The sequence below is a fragment of the Onychomys torridus genome, chromosome 4, assembly GCF_903995425.1.
Source record: "Onychomys torridus chromosome 4, mOncTor1.1, whole genome shotgun sequence".
Classification (NCBI taxonomy): Eukaryota; Metazoa; Chordata; class Mammalia; order Rodentia; family Cricetidae; genus Onychomys; species Onychomys torridus.
The window spans coordinates 49503174-49521546 of record NC_050446.1 but is presented as its reverse complement, the minus strand read 5'-3'; the positions used below and the strand labels follow the sequence as shown (position 1 = coordinate 49521546).

General features: G+C 42.7%; 1 pseudogene; it reads right to left on the bottom strand.

The window, feature by feature from the left end:
• Window positions 1–6394: 6394 nt before the first annotated feature.
• LOC118581761 lies at window positions 6395–6874 on the bottom strand (annotated as a pseudogene).
• Between the last annotated feature and the right edge of the window lie 11499 nt (window positions 6875–18373).

The window sequence follows — 18373 nt, the reverse complement described above, 5'->3', positions numbered from 1 at the left end:
CTTGACATGGTCACAACATTGCACATGTCACACTGTACCTTCAAAGGCATCTCTGGGTGCAACACCCAAGTTTGATTTTAGAAGGCAGAGAGGAATATGTTTTTTAATCTATAGAAAGTAGAATAAACCTTTCAAAAAAAAAAAAAAAAAACCATGAATGATAAGACATCCTAGTTTGAAGCAGATTCTCCTCTTGACTCTGGTTTTGGCTGGAAATATTTGCTCCCAACTAGATATGGTTAAGTGAAGATTTACTTGAAATCATTGGCTTAAACTCACCTTTACCTTCCTCTGAGAGACTTTCTGAATCCTACCTCCAGATACTCCATCAGCGAAGGCTAACATAAATGCTAAAATCCAGACAAATACAGTGTTCTGTATTTCCTGCTTTTATGACCCCATCAGGACAGACTGAAATTGCTAATGCTCCCTAAAAGAGAGCAGTTTGCTCTTGTCTCAAAAGTAAGGTCAAGGGCTAAAAAGCATTTAGAAGGCATGGTATTCAAGTCACACTGTTCTCAAACATGAGGTTCTGCCAGTAACCAACTCCTCCTGCGAACTTACTTTGCTAATGCATCTGTTGTGGCCATTAAAATTTCACCCACATCTTGATGCATAGGCTCACTAGAAACCACCAATTATTAATCAGACCAGCATCTCTTAGGCTTCTGTTATTTGTACCCAGAACCACCTAGAATACAAGAAGTCTAATGATGCCAACATTGCCCTATAAGGTTGAGAGAAAGGAAAGGAAGGCATAGAAAACATCCAGGACTCTACTTGGATTTCAATGTTCCGGCTGCCTGTTGCTAGCTCATCCTGTGAGATTAACTATTTGAAGGGGGAAAGCTGATTTTACAGCTCACTGAAGTTCTAAGAGACATGGAACATCTCATAAAGGTAGTAGTTAAGATATTCAGAATGTTTCCTGAGTTATCAACAGGTGACGCAGTAACTGGAGGTGAAATTGCCTCCAGGTAACAACAGGACAGACAGGATTTTACATAACCATCTTCATGTACGGACACACAAGTCTCGTGCTTAAAATTAGTGACAGGGTGGAAAGAAAAGTCACATATACAAGGAAGTGCAGTATTTTTAAAACACAGCAAGCTTTCAATTAAGGCTGATTTAAAATGTACTACCAAATGGATTTAATCACAGGGAAGAAATTGCCAGCTAGGAACAAAGGCCATGAACTGCACAGGATAGAAAGTGTGGGGGGTGGGGAGGGGGAGAGGGGGAGAGTCATGTGACTTTTTAAAAGTCACCCAGACAGCTCTTTGTCAGTTACAACATCCTGTGTGTGTGCTGGGCCCTAGTTCACACCTCTGGCAGTCTGGAACATTTGCTGAACATCTCTCGGCTCTGACGCTGAAGGACTCTGAGACTATATTGTAAATAAAAGCATGATGAGATCTTGCTGGGCAGTCTAGAATGTAGGGGAGGAAGTACATGGCTGTGGTTTTAAGAAGCTTTGAGAAAAGCCCTACTATTAGCCAGGGAACCGATTATCGATATCTAGAAACAAACAAAATCCTTTGAGCCAGATGTGCTCCAGAATTCAGCGATGTTAGGAATTTAGAGTTCTAATTCAGTGCATATGTCACATATTATTTGTGTAATATCCCCACTAGAGTCTGGGAAGCACTCCATAAGCTAAATATATAAATGTTTGTACTGAACAGAATAAATGAAAATCACCAGTGGCCTCCTAACTGATCGTGTTATGTTTTCCTGTCAATGGAATTATGCAATACCTTCCAGTTATTAGATTTTTTTTTTTAATTTAAGTTTCAGAGTTACAGCTAAGTAACTGCATACTTGTCCCCTCTCCAGAACAACATACACTCTTGTTGACCACATGTTTAGATCGGTAAAGAGCAAGTGATGACGTCCCCCATCCCGCATTAGCAACTACTGGCATCAGAGATGAAAGGGTTTGACCCACGCTTATAAGGTTCATTCTTGGCAGACTCGGTGCCAGAAGTTGGTTTACAGAGAAGGTCGTATAGTAAGAAAGTACAAAAACAGCATCGTTCTAACACAGTCCTCAAGGCCTAGTTCATGCAACAAAAAGTATTGACTCCACGTGGTGTTTCGTCACTTTCAGTGAAGTCTCTCCTCATGGCAATCCAGACCTGTCATGTAGCAAATCCTGGTATTCTTTCACTTATGCATACATTTTTTAAAAACTCACGCTTTTACAAGGTGCTATGTGGATTATCTTTTAGAAAGTGACCAATGTTTTGTATCTAAGTAGATGAGCATGGAGAATAGACATTTCTCTTACTCTGGCACTGAATGTCAGTCCCTATTTAAACTATACTACCAGAAACTGAGAGGAAGGGACAGAAGCCAGGCAAGAATCCTCCTTCCCACAAGTTCGTATATATGTAAGTGAGTGGGGGTAACTTTCCAGCAGAGAAATCTGACCAAATCCTTCCTCAGATTTGTAGTCAAGGTTCACTTTAACCAGGAAGTGTGGAGCAGGAATCTTAAAAGGTCTTATTCATTACAAATAAAAATAAAAAAAAAAAACCTGGAGCCAGGTATTGGGGTGAACACTGAAAGATCAGAGAAACAGAATGGGACACAGATAACCTCACCTCACCAACTTCTCAGCTGATCCTGTTTCCTCAAACTGGAGTCTCTGAGTCCTCATCCGGAGTGAATCTCAGCTGAACTGCTGCTAAAAGCCTAAAAGCGTAACCAGGCCAAAAGCTTTTAGTTTCTGGTCCTCACACCTTATATACCTTTCTGTTTCCTGTCATTACTTCCTGGGATTAAAGGCCTGTGTCACCACACCTGGCTGTTTCCAGTGTGACTTTGAACTCACAGAGATCCAGATGGATCTCTGCCTTTGGAATGCTAGGATTAAAGGTGTGAGTGCCACTGTTTTCTTTCCCCTATAGCTAGTGGCTGTTCTGTTCTCTGACCCCAGACAAGTTTATTAGGGTGTACAATATATTGGGGAACACAATATCACAAGGAAGGATCTTGACATGATGTGTTAAGAATGGTACCCTGCCCTCCAAAAGCTTCCTTCAGTCTTGTCATATGAAAGCAGACTTTTTTTTTTTAAAGAGGGAGGGTTATTCCACTAGACACTTGACCAGACTTGCTCGTGATTGGCATGGCCATCAAAAAAAGAAGAAAAAGTCTGGAAAACTGTTCTAGTTTAGAAGAGCCTAAGGAAGTCAGGTGTGGTGGTGATCCCAGTGCTCTGGGAGCAAGGCAGGCAGATTTCTGTGAGTTCAATGCTAGCAGCCTAGTCTACATAGTGAGTATCAGACCAGCCAGGACTACACAGTAAGATCTTGGAGAGAGAGAGAGAGAGAGAGAGAGAGAGAGAGAGAGAGAGAGAACTTTGGAGAAAGAAGCTTATAAACAGGTATTACACAAGACTGTGTTCATCATTATGTACCACATTCACGAATGTCATTCAGCTGGGAGGGTGGAAATGTCAACCACCCTTGAGTTATCTGACCCCAGGAACTTCTCTGGCCACCTGACTACCAGACATGTACAAACTCAAGTGCTGAGGACCATGGCTAGTGAACATGACATCTTTTCTTTCAGAAACAGATGGTAGAGACACTGAGGATAAAGCTAAGTGGTAGAGCCCTTGCCTTAAAAATGCACATGGGTACCTTAGTTCCCATCAGGCTATAGGAGACAGTATTTAATGCAATTGATGATACTCCTCCAAACCAATTTTGTGGCTAGCTTGGGTAATATAGTAATATAGTAAGATCCTATGTCAAAATTCCCCCCCCTCTTACATACACACACACACACACACACACACACACACACACACACACACACACTGCTATACTATAAAACCTTTAGGTCAAAATAAAACTGTCAGAGCTATCATTCCCCATATCATTAGGGATACCCTAAGAATATAGATACACCAGGCTGTGGTGGCCTTTAATCCCAACACTTGGGAGGCAGAGCCAGGCAGATCTCAGTGAGTTCAAGGCCAGCCTGGGCTACAGAGTGAGATCCAGGACAGGCACAAAACTACACAGAGAAACCCTGTCTCAAAAACCAAAAAAAAAAAAAAAAGATACTTCTCCCAAAACAGGGAATTTTGATTCATCATACCTGGAATAGAGCTGTGTAGGGCTGAGTTGTGTCCCTTTGCTTCTCTATAGTCTGTTGTCACACCCCATGTTTTCTAAAAGGGCTTCTGTGTACTGGCTCATGAACTCACTAAGGAAAGGGTTTAGGCCAGAGCTGAGGCTCAGTGGTCCAGCTCTCACCTAGTTTGCCAAAGGCTCTGGGTCCCATTCCTGGGAGTTGTAACAACCCCCCCCAACAAAACCAAAAACAACAACAACAAAAACAAACAAATAACAACAACAAAAAGAGCCAGGCGTTGGTGGCTCACGCCTTTAATCCCAGCACTCGGGAGGCAGAGGCAAGTGGATCTCTGTGAGTTCAAGGCCAGCCTGGTCTACAGAGTGAGATCCAGGAAAGGGCGCAAAGCTACACAGAGAAACCCTTTCTTGGAAAAAAAAAAAAAAAGAACCACAAAAAGACTCTGTCTTAGTTAGGGCTTCTATTGCTGTGAAGAGACACCATGACCACAACAACTCTTACAAAGGAAAATATTTAATTGGGTGGCTTACAGTTCAGAGGTTTAATCCATTATCATCATAGCAGGACATGGCAGCATACAGGCAGACATAGTGCTGGAGAAGGAACTGAGGGTTCTACATCTTGATGCACAGGCAACAGGGAGTGAATTATTTTCCACACTGGCCTCAGTGCCTTTCCTTAGTCTTGGAGGAAGGCTGGATAATGCCTTTCTGCCTTCTGAATGCTAGAATTAAAGGCATTCACCACCACACCCAGCTCTAAGCTTTTCTTTAATTACTTTTAACAAGTTGGAAACTTGGCTGGTTGGGATCTTGTCCTAAGGTCACCACCCACTTTATTCCATTTCTTAATCTGTTTATCTCCTTGAACACAGGACTTAAACTCTATTTTACTTCCTAGTTCTCCTTTTCTCCTCAAATTGTACATTTTTTATTTTTCCTTTCTCAGCTTGCTCCTTTATAGTCTTTTGGGGGAAAAAAAAACAAAACAAAAAAAACAAAAACAAAACCTTGAGATTTTCAAACTGCAAAATTTTTGCATTAAGTCTTCCAGTATGACTTAGTCACAGGTACATCTGAAGACTGTAAATAAAATATTTTTATGCAATGTGTTACTCTGCTGTATTGAAGGAGCATATATGTCTATGTATGTGAGCACACACACAATTACCACTACTATTACTAGGAATGCTAAGTATTTTGTATTTTCTATTCTCAGCAACAAGAAATTCACACTGGAACCACCCCCACACCCCCCACACCCCCACATATCCCCATTCACCCCATGTACCCCCATCCACCCCTACCCACCCCACCCCTATCTTCTGCTCCTTCCTATTTCCTTCTAACAATCCAGGCTCCACTTGCTTCTTATTGGGTCCCCATTACTCCAAATTCAGGAAATTCACAGAGGAAATGATAAGCAAATAAAACACAGTTATTTATTTTATTAATTAAACTATAAAACCACACACATATATGCACATATAAACACATATATGTGTATATATGTGTATACACATACATACATTCATACATACATACATACATGTATATGTTTAAATACATATGTGTGTGTGTATGCGTGTATGTGTGTGTGTTGATGTAAGTGTTCCTGTGTGTGACCAAATAGTTGATTCCTGTTCAAGTTGACAATATCAAAGCAAATCACTGCGTTAGTGTGAACAGCTAATCTGCTGTAGGGAAATCTCTCCACTGCCTTTCCCCACAACCCTCCTTGCCCTTTCTGCCCATAACAGCTCATCCTCCTTAATCTTCCCACAGAGCCAGGACTCTCTAACACTATGACAGGGCCATCAATCATCTGATTGATGTCTTACCCATTTTGCTTTCATTTGTGCCCATCATGGTCTCCAGAGACAAGTACATCTCACTCAGCTTTTGGCAGGCATCCTGTTTCCTTCCATCATGAGATAAAATACTTGTGGGTGGGTACAAGCTCATTCCAGGAGCACATGCTCTAGAGTAAATTGTCCCACACCAACATTTTGACTAGCAGGCTCTCTAGTATCACTCTTCAATTCACATGTCTTAAAGACAATTACTCTACAGGTCTCCAAGGCATCTGTAATTAGAAATGTCACTTGATAGAGAGTTACCTTGGATTGTATGACAAGACTTTTGCCTTTCATGAAGAACAATAATGCAGAGTCACCATATAAAAGATGCAGATCATTAAGGAAGTGTTGAGGCAAGTTTTATTATATTAGCTTATTTGTATTATTATTATTATTATTATTAACTTAAAGTGACTTTATTGCTCAGGTACACAAGAGAATTTGGACCACTAGAGCAGAGACTGTGGATGACTCATATTTCTAAGTGAGCTGGAAGACCCACTTAGTCCTAAAATAACAAGCCAGTAAGTGAATTCTGCTCCCTATTAGACTGCAGCAAAATTTAGCATCCTTTTCTTTTCTGCTCCTCTCAAGATGCTTGTGGATAGTAACTGCTCTCCTAACCAAATGGCAGAGGGTCTTGGGGGAGATTAGGAGCAAAGCCCTTGGACTTTAGGATTCTCAAAATTGTATTACCAGTCATGGAGTGGACCTGCATCACACCTCTAGGTGTGAGTCCTCTAGGAGCTTACCTATTTGAAAGGGAGTCAGACCTTTCTTGGCCAGTTCATAAAGCTGTTACTTCACATTCTCAGATGCCCATTTCAGCTAGGTGGGGATGTTCCAGCAGCAGGGCAACGCCAACTGGGACAGGCCCTTTACAAGAGTGTGCATGCAACCCATGATGGTGACAGTCTAGAAGCAAAGAGAGTATTAACATTTGTAATATGACAACATCTCTATTTTCAACCTTTTGCATGATTAAACCACTGAATGAACCATTTAACTATTAATAAATTCCTATGAGTGGTTGTTGCTATAAAACAGACACTATACAAGTGTTACCTTCAAAGAAAGTTGTCTGTATGAAATTGTCAAAGAATGAATTTAATCAATTTTTAAAAATTAAATGTGTTCTTTATGTCTGTTGAATGGTAGCACAGTTGTCTAACCAATTTTCTGGAGGGAAAAATAGTTTTGAGGCAATAAAGAGTTGTGAAGTAATGGGCAAAGGGGATAACCCCTCAGGTGGATAGGCACAGCACCTAAGGCATCGTGCTGAAGCCTTTAGAACAAGAGAAACAGAAGAGCAGGGGAAGGACATAGGGAGGTGGGGGGCATAATGTTGCACCATATGGATGCACTGGACAAAAACCATCTGGAACACAACAGATGGTCTCAGGCTACAAGAGCTGCCAGGTCACAGGATTCCTGGGATTTTTCTCTATTCCCTTGGGCAGGCCAGAAATACAATTTTAATAAAGTGCAATCCTAGTAATCATTTTTATCTTTGGGATGTAAACTGTGCATCCTTAACTAAGGAAGGCAAAGGTGCCTTATTCTATCCGTTCAACCTTGACTAACATTGTAGAAGAATAAACCTTTTTGTCAAAGGGGGAGGTCTAATCATCACCAAGATTTAACAAAGCATTCTGCCATCCCTTTCCAGGAGATGTGTAATGTGCAGAGTAATTTGAAGGTTTTGAAATGTAGTAGATTTGAGGAAGTGAAACATTTCTCATATTTCTTTGAGTTCTGGGACTGCTCTAAGGTTTCTTGGGGGGAAATGTTAGAGAATGATAACATTGGTTCCACAGGCTTCAAACCCCCATCAGAGACAGGCACCTCTGAAGCAAGCACCTATTGCTCTTGGGAAAGGCCAGCACTGAAAGGATCGGGCTGAGGAGGTGTCCTCCTCATCAGGGTGTGTTGCCTGTGGATCTTAACGGGACCTATACTTCTGCAGATAGGATTTTCTTGTCAAAAGTGGATTTAGTTAAGGTAGGCTCCACATGAGCTGTGGGAAGCGCCCTCACACTATGGGACTGGACTTGCTGAAGCCAACCTTGACCACTCTATGGAAAAGTAAATATAAGACATGAGCACCTGGTGGGAAGTATCTGACATGAAACCATTAGATTCCGAAGTCTTTTGGAAGGGGAAGGGTGAGACCATGGAGAAGGGAAGAAAAGAATGTACTGTTGTGACCATAATCTTGGGAGGAGAGTGTTCTTTATTCAAGGAAAGGAGGAAGTAAATCAAGTTGAAGGGAGAACCTTTTGCTTTCTCTTGGGCTGTAAGACTGAGTCCTCCAGGGAGGGTGCCTCCCACTTAATGAAGAATAGTTGGCCTTGCAACACAGGCGCTAACAGAACCTAAAATTGGGGTACCCAGGGGGTGTAAAGGATGCCAAGAGTCCCTTTCTTCCAGATTGACTACATCTCCTGTTCCCACCAAGATTCAAAAGTTCTGGCCTTTGGACTTCAATGGGGATTATGGGAAGCAATTGTGTGTACATCCAGGATGAGGAGGTCAAAGAAAGATGCAGAGAGGCAGTAATCGAGTCTGGGGAGCAGTGACTGGGTTTCAAAAAGTGGGCTAGAAACCACCCAACCAGAGAAAGTAACAGGATGACTAATCAAAATGGGTCCTAGATAGTGTCGGTTTGAGCAGAGATTGATTAATCTGGGAAAGTCGAAATACATATTGAATATAAGATATTGCTCAGATGTATTTTTTATAATTGCAGTGTTAATGAAAATAACATCTGACAGAAGTCTCCGTCATTATTCTTCATGACCAGGGATGGCAGGACACACAGCTGTGGTTATTTCTGAGTGGAACAGAAAATCCCAAAGGAGGATCAAGGCAAGAGAAATCATCCATGTGGGCACAGTGGGGTTTTTTTTAGCCCCACCCATGCCTGGAGACACCTGTCTATGTGGTTTCAGTCTCAATAAGAAGGTCCACCTTGCTGGGCGGTGGTGGTGCACGCCTTTAATCCCAGCACTTGGGAGGGAGAGCCAGGCAGATCTCTGTGAGTTCGAGGCCAGCACCAAAACTACACAGAGAAACCCTGTCTCAAAAACCAAACAGGGAAAAACAAACAAACAAACAAAAAGCAGCCTTTTAAGGGCTGGAGAGATGGCTCAGAGGTTAGAAGCACTGGTTGTTCTTCCAGAGGTCCTGAGTTCAAATCCCAGCAACCACATGGTGGCTCACAAACATCTGTAATGAGATCTGGTGCCCTCTTCCAGCCTGCAAGGATACATGCAGGCAGATCACTGTATATGTAATAAACAAATCTTATAAATAAGTAAAAATGTAATTTAAAAAAAAAAAGGTCCACCTTGTGTGATGGTCAATCCTAATTATCTACTTGACAAAATTTAGAATCACCTAAGAGAAAAATCTTTGGATCTGCCTGTCTGGGCCTTTCCAGAGAAGCTTAATGGTGATGAGAAGATCTAATGTGGGTGGTGCATTCCATGGACTGGAGTGTCAGTTTGGATGAAAAGAAGGAAGAAAATAGACTGCCAGCATCCGTCTCTCTTTGTTTCCTAACTACTGATAGCAGTCTGGCCTTCTGCCTCATGTTCCCCCACAACGCCTCCCCACCATGAGGGACTGACTGCCAGAAGGAGTTGCGTTTGTGGTATTTGTATAGCAACAAGAAACGTAACCATTACACCCTGCTTTCTAGACTCACTTAAACATCAGTGGTATGCTACGCACTTTGTGACCCATCATCTCCATGTCAGCTGGTCATCTTCTAGACCATCTCCTTACATGGGGCAAGGCATTATTTAAAAATAGGGTATTTCACAATACTTCCAGAGGCATATTTACTCTTTGTTGCTAAGCAAGCGTTTTAGAACACAGAGCCCAGGAGGACCTCACTTAGGCAGAAATTGAACTCCCCAAATGCAAAACTATTCTGGATTCGATTTTTAAAACTGGCATTATAATTTCTCATAAGTAAAGAGCAGCAATCAATGCAGGGCCAAAATTCAGCTGAATTGGATATTGACTCGTTACTGAAAAAAGTAATCCACTTTGTAAATACAAATTAAGATTAGCTGCATCAAGCCAAGGGCAGCGTGGCAAAACCAAGCTGTGTTAACACTGCAGAGACTGTGAATATTAACTCAGAGTTTGGGATTCGGTGGGGGAGTTCGGGGAACCAATTTGCTTAAACCAGAGGCTAAAACACCTTTTTAAAATGTCAAAAGTGTGTAGGATATAAAGAAAGACTGTGCAGTGAACGCAATTTGCAAAAATAGAAAACTGGGGAAAGTGAAATTCTGGCACTTGTGTTTGGACCTCACAGAGAGATAAGTAGGGCTGTGAGTCACCTGAGTACCAGGACTCTGTGTCCAGGCCTTGCCTTCCGCGTTGTTCTGTGGAAGCCCCCGTGGAGGAACGCCCGCAATTGGCTTCTCACGGTGCTGCCACTTCAAACCCAGCGAAGAGAATGGCGACAGCGGCCAGAACTTCAAAGCTGGACACAGGGCATGCTGTTTGAAACTTACTAGCCATGCAGCTTGGGGCCAAGAATGACTTATTTTCATCTTAAGTAGTAATAAGGAGCGTTTCAGAAGTAGCGTTTAAAGAGACATGGTAGGTCAACTTCATTTATTCTATGGCATCTTTGTGAGCCCCTCTATGAGTTGTTGTTTTTGTTTTTCCCTTCCTGGCTTTAAATTTTGACTAGATCTTAGTACCTCTTAAAGGGGTACTAAGGGGCTCTTAAAACAGAAGACATGTAACACTGAGGGGTAATCATGGTAAAGAACTAAGTTCCATCTGCTAAAGTCTATCAGTGGTATCAATTGACTGAATGAGGAGGAAAGCATTAAGAGAAACCCAAGCTGAAGACTCAAGTGAAGGGCATTTGTCAGTACATAGCAAGAGATTTGAAAATGCACAGTCTACTCCATAGCCTTATCCCAAGAATGCATTGATGGGTGTGATGGGATCTAGGACGGAGGTTCATTATGGCACTGTTACTAATATTCAACATTACAGATGATGTAGGGGGTTGAAAGATGACTCAGTGGTTAAGAGTATTTACTATCCTTTCAGAGAATCGAAGTTGGATTCTCAATACCTGTATCTGGTGGCTCTCAACCACCTGTGACTCTAGCTCTGGAGGATCTGACAACCTTTTCTTTTCTGGCCTCCATGGGAATACACACACACACACACACACACACACACACACACACACACACACACACACATATACAAAAAAAACTAATAAAATAAATCTTTTTAACAATCATAAATTGTTTATCTCCATGGTAGAATGTTATCCAGCATATATGAAGTTCTGGGTTCAATCCTCAGCACAGCTGAGAAACAAGTAATTATCAACACTGGAAACAACCAGAAGTTCAAGCAACAGGAGATTAAGGAAATAAAATATAGAACATTTAGATAATAAATAAGGTACAAGTCATTAAAAGCAATATTAGAAATGTAACTGGTCTTTCTTTAGACCAACAGCTCCCAAATAATGGCATAGAGACTTCTTATTAAGTATGAAAGTTTCCCCTTAGCTTAGGCTTGCTCCCAACTAGCTCTTAAAACTTAAATTAACCTGTTTATATTAATCAATGTTTTGCCACATGCTTCATTACCTCTCCTCAATACCTTATTCCAACTTTCTCAATATCATATTCCTCCACTCTAGTTAAGAGTCTCCCATGCCTCTGATTCTTTCCCAGAGTTCTTATCTCTTCCCAGAGGTCCTGCCTAGCTATTGGCTGTTCAGCTCTTTATTAAACCAATCAGAAGGTGCCTTAGGCAGGTGAGGTAAAACACAGACACATCTTCACACAGTGTACAATAAGAATATTCTAACATAGAACTCTGCTTCCTAGTCGGCCAAGATGTGAGCAAGCTGCCACATGCTCCCACTGCCATAGACCTGACTACAGCCACACCTCCCTTACCAGGGCAGGCTGTATCTCATTAAACCATGACCCCAAAATGAATCCTCCCCTTAAGCTGCTTCTTCCCAGCAATGTGTAGGTGGACTTTTCTGTCCAGACAGCCCACTCTCAACCCACAGAGACTTAATATAAACTATAAATGCTTAGCCAATAGCTTAGGCTCATTTTTAGCTAGCTCTTATAACTTAAATGAACCCATTCATCTATGTGCTGCCCCAAGGCTCATTTAGCTCCTGTATGTACTTCCCATCCTGCTTATTCTGCAGCTCATGGATTCTTCTGTAACTCCACCCTTCTTCTTCCCAGCATTCTCTCTGCCCCATAGCCATCAACCAATCAGCTTTTTATTAACAATGAGAGCAATGCGTCTTCACAGTGTACAGAAGGATTATTCCATAGCAGCAATGAGAAAAACAACTAATATAGAAGATAGTTTCCAAAAACCAGGGCTTTTGTTATATAAGAAACCTGAGACCATACCACTATTCAACCATTGGATTAGGTTTGTGAGAAGGTTGGGAGAGAGTTTGAAGCTTTGGGCTAGCTTTACGTGGAGCTTGATGGGCCATTCTTAAAGGAGTTAGGAAAGAGCAGAATATCCTTAGAAATGCAGATAGTGAAGAACTAGTCATAAAGCTTCAGAGGAAAATAGAGAATCCATCAGGGTAAGAGGTCATTAATGTTTTATTTTGGCGAAGTTTCTAAACTGTACTCTGTCCATTCCTAAAGCTTGAGTGAGGATGAATTAAAAACTAATTTGGTGGAAGAAGTTTAAAGACAGCATAACATTTAGGCTGTGGTATGGCTATTGTTTACTGAGTTTAATGAGGTTTATAGTTAATATTAAAAGCCAACTAGCAGGAAAATGTGGAGAACAGAGTTTAATAAGGAAAGGAATGTGAACACTGATAGTCATGGACAAATGAGGTGAATGTGTTCGCAGGTATACAGGATGGGTGAGTGTTAGACTCATAACAGCTTGCACTGAGGTCCTCTGAAATCCTCTGAGGCCAGGAAGTGTGTAATAAGGTCAGATTCCCGGAAGAGAGCTCCTGAGGGGTCTGTAAGTCGCAATGGAGATGACAGATATGTGGGACACACGCCGAGAAAAGCTGCAGGCACCAAGTACAGACAGGCCAAAAGAAACGACCTGTGTGCAACAGGCAGCAGAGCTAGAGGGGAGGCGTTGCCCAAGCTGTTGACCATAGGTGATGTTATCGCAACACTAGGTACTAGACATGGAGCTCCAGGCTTGGAGGTTTTCCCCACTGAGCGTCTTGGTGTGCCTTAGTCTTCTCTATTACACTGGGGATGTTCACTCACACCACTGTGTGCTGGAAGCATATAACTGGTCTTGGTTTTGTTTTCTTTGAAAACAACAAGAGGCCCTCAGTTAACAGATTGTCATGAGTCTCAGAATCAACTTTAAATAAGGGATCTTTCAGACTATGGGGACTTTTGTAGTGGGAATGTACTTGGAAATGACCATGAGCCTATGTGGGCCACAGACAGAATGTTACAGTTTGCATATGAAATGACCCCTGTGAGTTCATGTGACTGAACATGTAGTACCCAGTTAATAGTGTCATTTTTGGAGGTTGTGGATCCCTGAAGACATGGGGCCTAGTTGGCAGATGGAACGCTAGGCCAAGGTCTTGCTGCACCTGGTCTATTGAAATGTAAGGAGCTGCTGCATGGTCTCATCAGGATGAAGCTGCCCACTGCCATGTTTCTCCTCACATAGTGGAGTGTGTCCTCTCAAGCCATGAGCCAAAAGGAATTTCTCATTCCTTAGAAAAAAGTCAATGGTAGAAAATGACTTTATTGGTAATAAATGAGTATTCATAGTAATTTTAAAGAGAAAATGCATGCTACGAACCAGAGCATATAGTACAATATCATTTAAGTACACGTGTGTATTATACACTGATGAAAAAGTAGGATTATATGGACTAAAATATTGAAGTGATTAAATTTGGAAGGACCAAAGAATTTTTTTACTTTTTATTTTTTTATTTTATTTTATTTTATTTTATTTTATTTTGAGACAGGGTTTCTCTATATAGCTTTGCGCCTTTCCTGGAACTCACTTTGGAGACCAGGCTGGCCTTGGACTCACAGAGATCCGCCTGCCTCTACCTCCCAAGTGCTGGGATTAAAGGTGTGTGCCACCGCCGCCAGGCAAGAATTAATTTTTAAGATATTTATTTATCTTTCTTTACATGTATGACTATTTGCCTGCATTCATGTCCAACCACAACCTGTGTGCATTGCCTGAAGAGGCCAGAAAAGGACATTAGATTCCCCTGGAAATAGTTATGGACAGTTATGAGCTGCCAGGGGGATGCTGGGAACAGAACCTGGGTCCTCTGTAGCTTTCTCTTGCAGGATGTTTACAGCCTGGGCGTTCACCTAAGGAAACTTCCTACTAGGACTAGCTGCCCCCTCCTCCGTGCTGCACATAACCCACACACTGAAGTTCCTGGTAACTGTAGTAGCACACCACACCGCCCCCGACCCCGGCTTTTCAATACATGTGTCTGCTCTTTGCTAATCTCCTCACTGTCCCTAGTCAGGGTTCCAGGACCCATGCTGCAGGGGTCACAGTATTTCCTCCCTGAAGCTGCTTCAAGTAAGGGAGGTCATGGCAGTGAGGAAAATGACAAACACAGCATGTTCTGTCCGCCCTCGCCGTGCTAGCTTTGACTTGATACAGTGACTTTATAATTTTACTCTTAAACCATTTCCTGTACATCCTCTCTACTCTCTCTCAAGCCCACGCACATTCTTTAAACATAATGTGACCCGTTTAGAGGACTTTTTGTCTGAATCTGTCCTTATTGGGTATCTCTAACTCTTTTTGCCTATATGAGCACAAACCCTAAATCCACCCTGCAGCACGTGCTTGTACCTCGGCTTATGTGAGACTGCAGGAGCCTGTAGCTCCAGCCCACATGCTGAGGCATCTCTGTACCACACCCACATGGGAGACACAACTAGAAAGCTGTTTTTGGCACTGTTTCTGTATTCTAGAACCCACCCCCTTTAACTTTTTCAGGCTTTATGTGGATATATGTACCACACATTGGGCATCATATGTGAACAGAGGCAGGGCTTTCTGTCCCATATGCCCAATCATACCCAACGGTCACTTCTGAAATTACCACACAGAGGCTTATATTAATTATAAATGTTTGGCTGATGTCTCAGCCTTATTACTAACTAGATCTTACATTTAAATTAACCCATTCATGTTACTCTATGTATTGCCATATGACCTGTGGCTTACTGATCCTTTGGCGTCCTGCTCCTGGGATAGCTGGCTTGTGTCTCCCCCAACTCCTCCCTTCTTCATCTCCGTCTTCAGTTTGATTGTGCCACCTAACCTTATTCTGCCTCACCATTGGCCAAACAGCTTTATTATCAACCAATGAAAGCAACACATATTCACAGCATACAGAAGGACCATCCCACAGCAGTCTATAACTACAGGGGATCCAACACCCTCACACAGACATGAATGCAGACAAAACACCAATGCACATAAAATAAACTAAATTGAGAAAGAAAGAAAGAAAGAAAGAAAGAAAGAAAGAAAGAAAGAAGAGGAAAGGAAGGGAGGGAGAAAGGAAGGAAGGAAGGAAGGAAGGGAGGGAGGGAGGAAGGAAGGAAGAAGGAAGGAAGGAGGAAGGAAGGAAGGAAGGGAGGAAGGAAGAAGGAAGGAAGGAAGGAAGGAAGGAAGAAGGAAGGAAGGAAGGAAGGAAGAAGGAAGGAAGGAAGGAAGGAGAAAGGAAGGAAGGAAGGAGGAAGGAAGGAAGGAAGGAAGGAAGAAGGAAGGAAGGAAGGAGGAAGGAAGGAAGGAAGGAGGAAGGAAAGAAGGAAGGAAGGAAGAAGGAAGGAAGGAAGGAGGAAGGAAGGAAGGAAGAAGGAAGGAAGGAAGGAGGAAGGAAGGAAGGAGGAAGGAAGGAAGGAAGGAGGAAGGAAGGAAGGAGGAAGGAAGGAAGGAAGGAAGGAAGGAAGGAAGGAGGAAGGAAGGAAGGAAGGAAGGAAGGAAGGAAGGAAGGAAGGAAGGCCAAGTAGAGGGAATTGACTGGGGAAGAGGAACGTGGAAGAGACTGTGAGGTGGAGGGTGATAGACTGGTTTACCTTGAGAAATAACTTTAATCAGGGGGAGACTCCTCCCTCTATGAGGGCTGGGGAGATGGACTGGAGTACCCCATGTTAAGGAGGGGAATCTCCTCTGCAAGGCAGTGGCAATGGGACCAAAGATGCTGCACCTCTGAGGGTACAGAGATGCTCCTGATGTCACCAGAACTTGTGGTCTTTGGGATAGGCAGAGGCACTGAAGGGTGAGCCCTGCTTTTCCAGTGTCTACAAAGAAGTGTGGATTTGTGATTCTCATGTTTCCAGGAATCCTGGGCTTGCCTGCAGTACTCATACTGAACAGGCATCCCTGGTTAGCCGGGTCACAGATCTGTGTTCCCACTAGACAGAAAGTCCTTGACAAAAGATCTTGTCTTGATTGACAGGAACCTTGTGGCTTGTACTGCTTGGCTTATGGCAAACATATGATAAATGTGTGGGGCCGAAAAAAAGGTCAAGAGAGAGCAACAGGCTGACCATGGAATGAAGATTACACTGAGAATCTGAGATATACAGAAAATTCACCAGCTGCACAAAAGCAATGGTCCATGTCTCGGTGGCATTACATCTATGCCAGAACCAGTTAATGCCAGTTCACAAAAATTATCCATATTGGGTTGAAGAGATGGCTCATGGGTAAAGGTGCCTGCTGATCTGAATTCAGTTACTGGGACCAGGTCTTAGTTAAGGTCACTATTGCTTCAGTGAAACACCATAACCAAAGAGCAGGTTGAGGAGGAAAGGGTTTATTTGGCTTATACTTCCACATCTTTAGTCCATCATTAAAGGACGTCAGGGCAGGAACTCAAGCAGGACAGGATCCTGGAGGCAGGAGCTGATGCAGAGGCCATGGAGGGGTGCTGCTTACTGGCTTGCTCAGCCTCCTTTCTTATAGAACTCAGGACCACCAGCCCAGGAGTTACCCCCACTCATGATGGGTGGAACCCTCCTTCATACATCACTAATTAAGAACATGCCCCTCAGGCTTGCCTGCAGCCTGATCTTATGGAGACATTTTCTCAGTTGAGGCTCCCTTCTCTTGGATGACTCCAGCTTGTGTCAAGTTGACATAAAACTAATAAGTACAGACCCACACAGAACAAGGAGACCACCAGCTCCCACAAGTTGTTTTCTGACTTCACATGCATACTGTGACACAAACACACACACACACACACACACACACACACACACACACACACACACACGCACACAAAATAAATACATCAATAAACACTAGCAAAAAAAAGCATTTTAACATCTCTTTTCCATCCCATGTCAGTGAAATTACATTGGTAGCTAGAAATCGGCCATGCTGGAAATTTTTAAACTCTTCTTTACTGGTATCCACGTGGAATAATCCCAGGCTCCACATAGGGGGGACTGTACTTGTAACCACTCCCAAGTTGTAGGTGATGACAGGGACCTTTGCACAGACCATAGCTCCAGGCCTTCCCCTCAGTGGCTACATCTTTCAAGAACCTCTCAGATGCCCCTTCCTGCTCCTGGAATATGTTGCTTTATGGACACCTTGAATTCCCTGGTGAATTGTCTTAGCTCCCCCTTTTAAGTTTTACGAGAAAAGAGAAATGTTAGGGTGGGTGGTGCTCTGCTCAGGCAGTTCATGAGCACACCAGAGAAGAGGTGGCTGTCATCTTATTGTTCCGCTGGTGCAAAGGCTTGAAAGGGAGACATCTGCCTCCTCCTCGGCTTAAATGCCAACAGTTAAAGAAATATCTTCACTTCCATCCCCTCCCTGGGCAGCCTTCTTCCCACAGTCCACCCAGCTCCACGTGTATAGCCAGTTCTCGGGCACTAACATGGACCTGGGTTCAAAGAAATTAGGGCAAACCCAAGAACAATTAAGTTGTGCAAACACAGAGCTTGATGACGGTTTGCGCTCCTGCCAGGGTGCATCTTACGTCTGATAAGTGGCAGCCACTGCATTGCAGATGTGGGTCTAAGTTTCACATTGGCAAAGTCGCAGCCTCCCTGTGGGAGGTAAGAGGGCTTTTTATCAGGAGACTGTACCCACAGCATAGTCTGAATTCAGATCCACTGATAAGAGCAGGGTGTTTGCAGTTAAGCCTGCCAATTCAAGCTGTCTGGTGCACATTTTAGAAGATTTTTGTGTTGAACCTCAAAATTTTAAAACAGTAAAATTCCCCAAGGAAAGTATAAAATGGGATTAAAAAAAAAACATATTAGACTTAAATTTGGCTGTTTAAAAAAATCCATGTATTGACGCATAGGCTATTTATGTTATGTACAAAATGTAGTACAATACCAGAATGATACAACC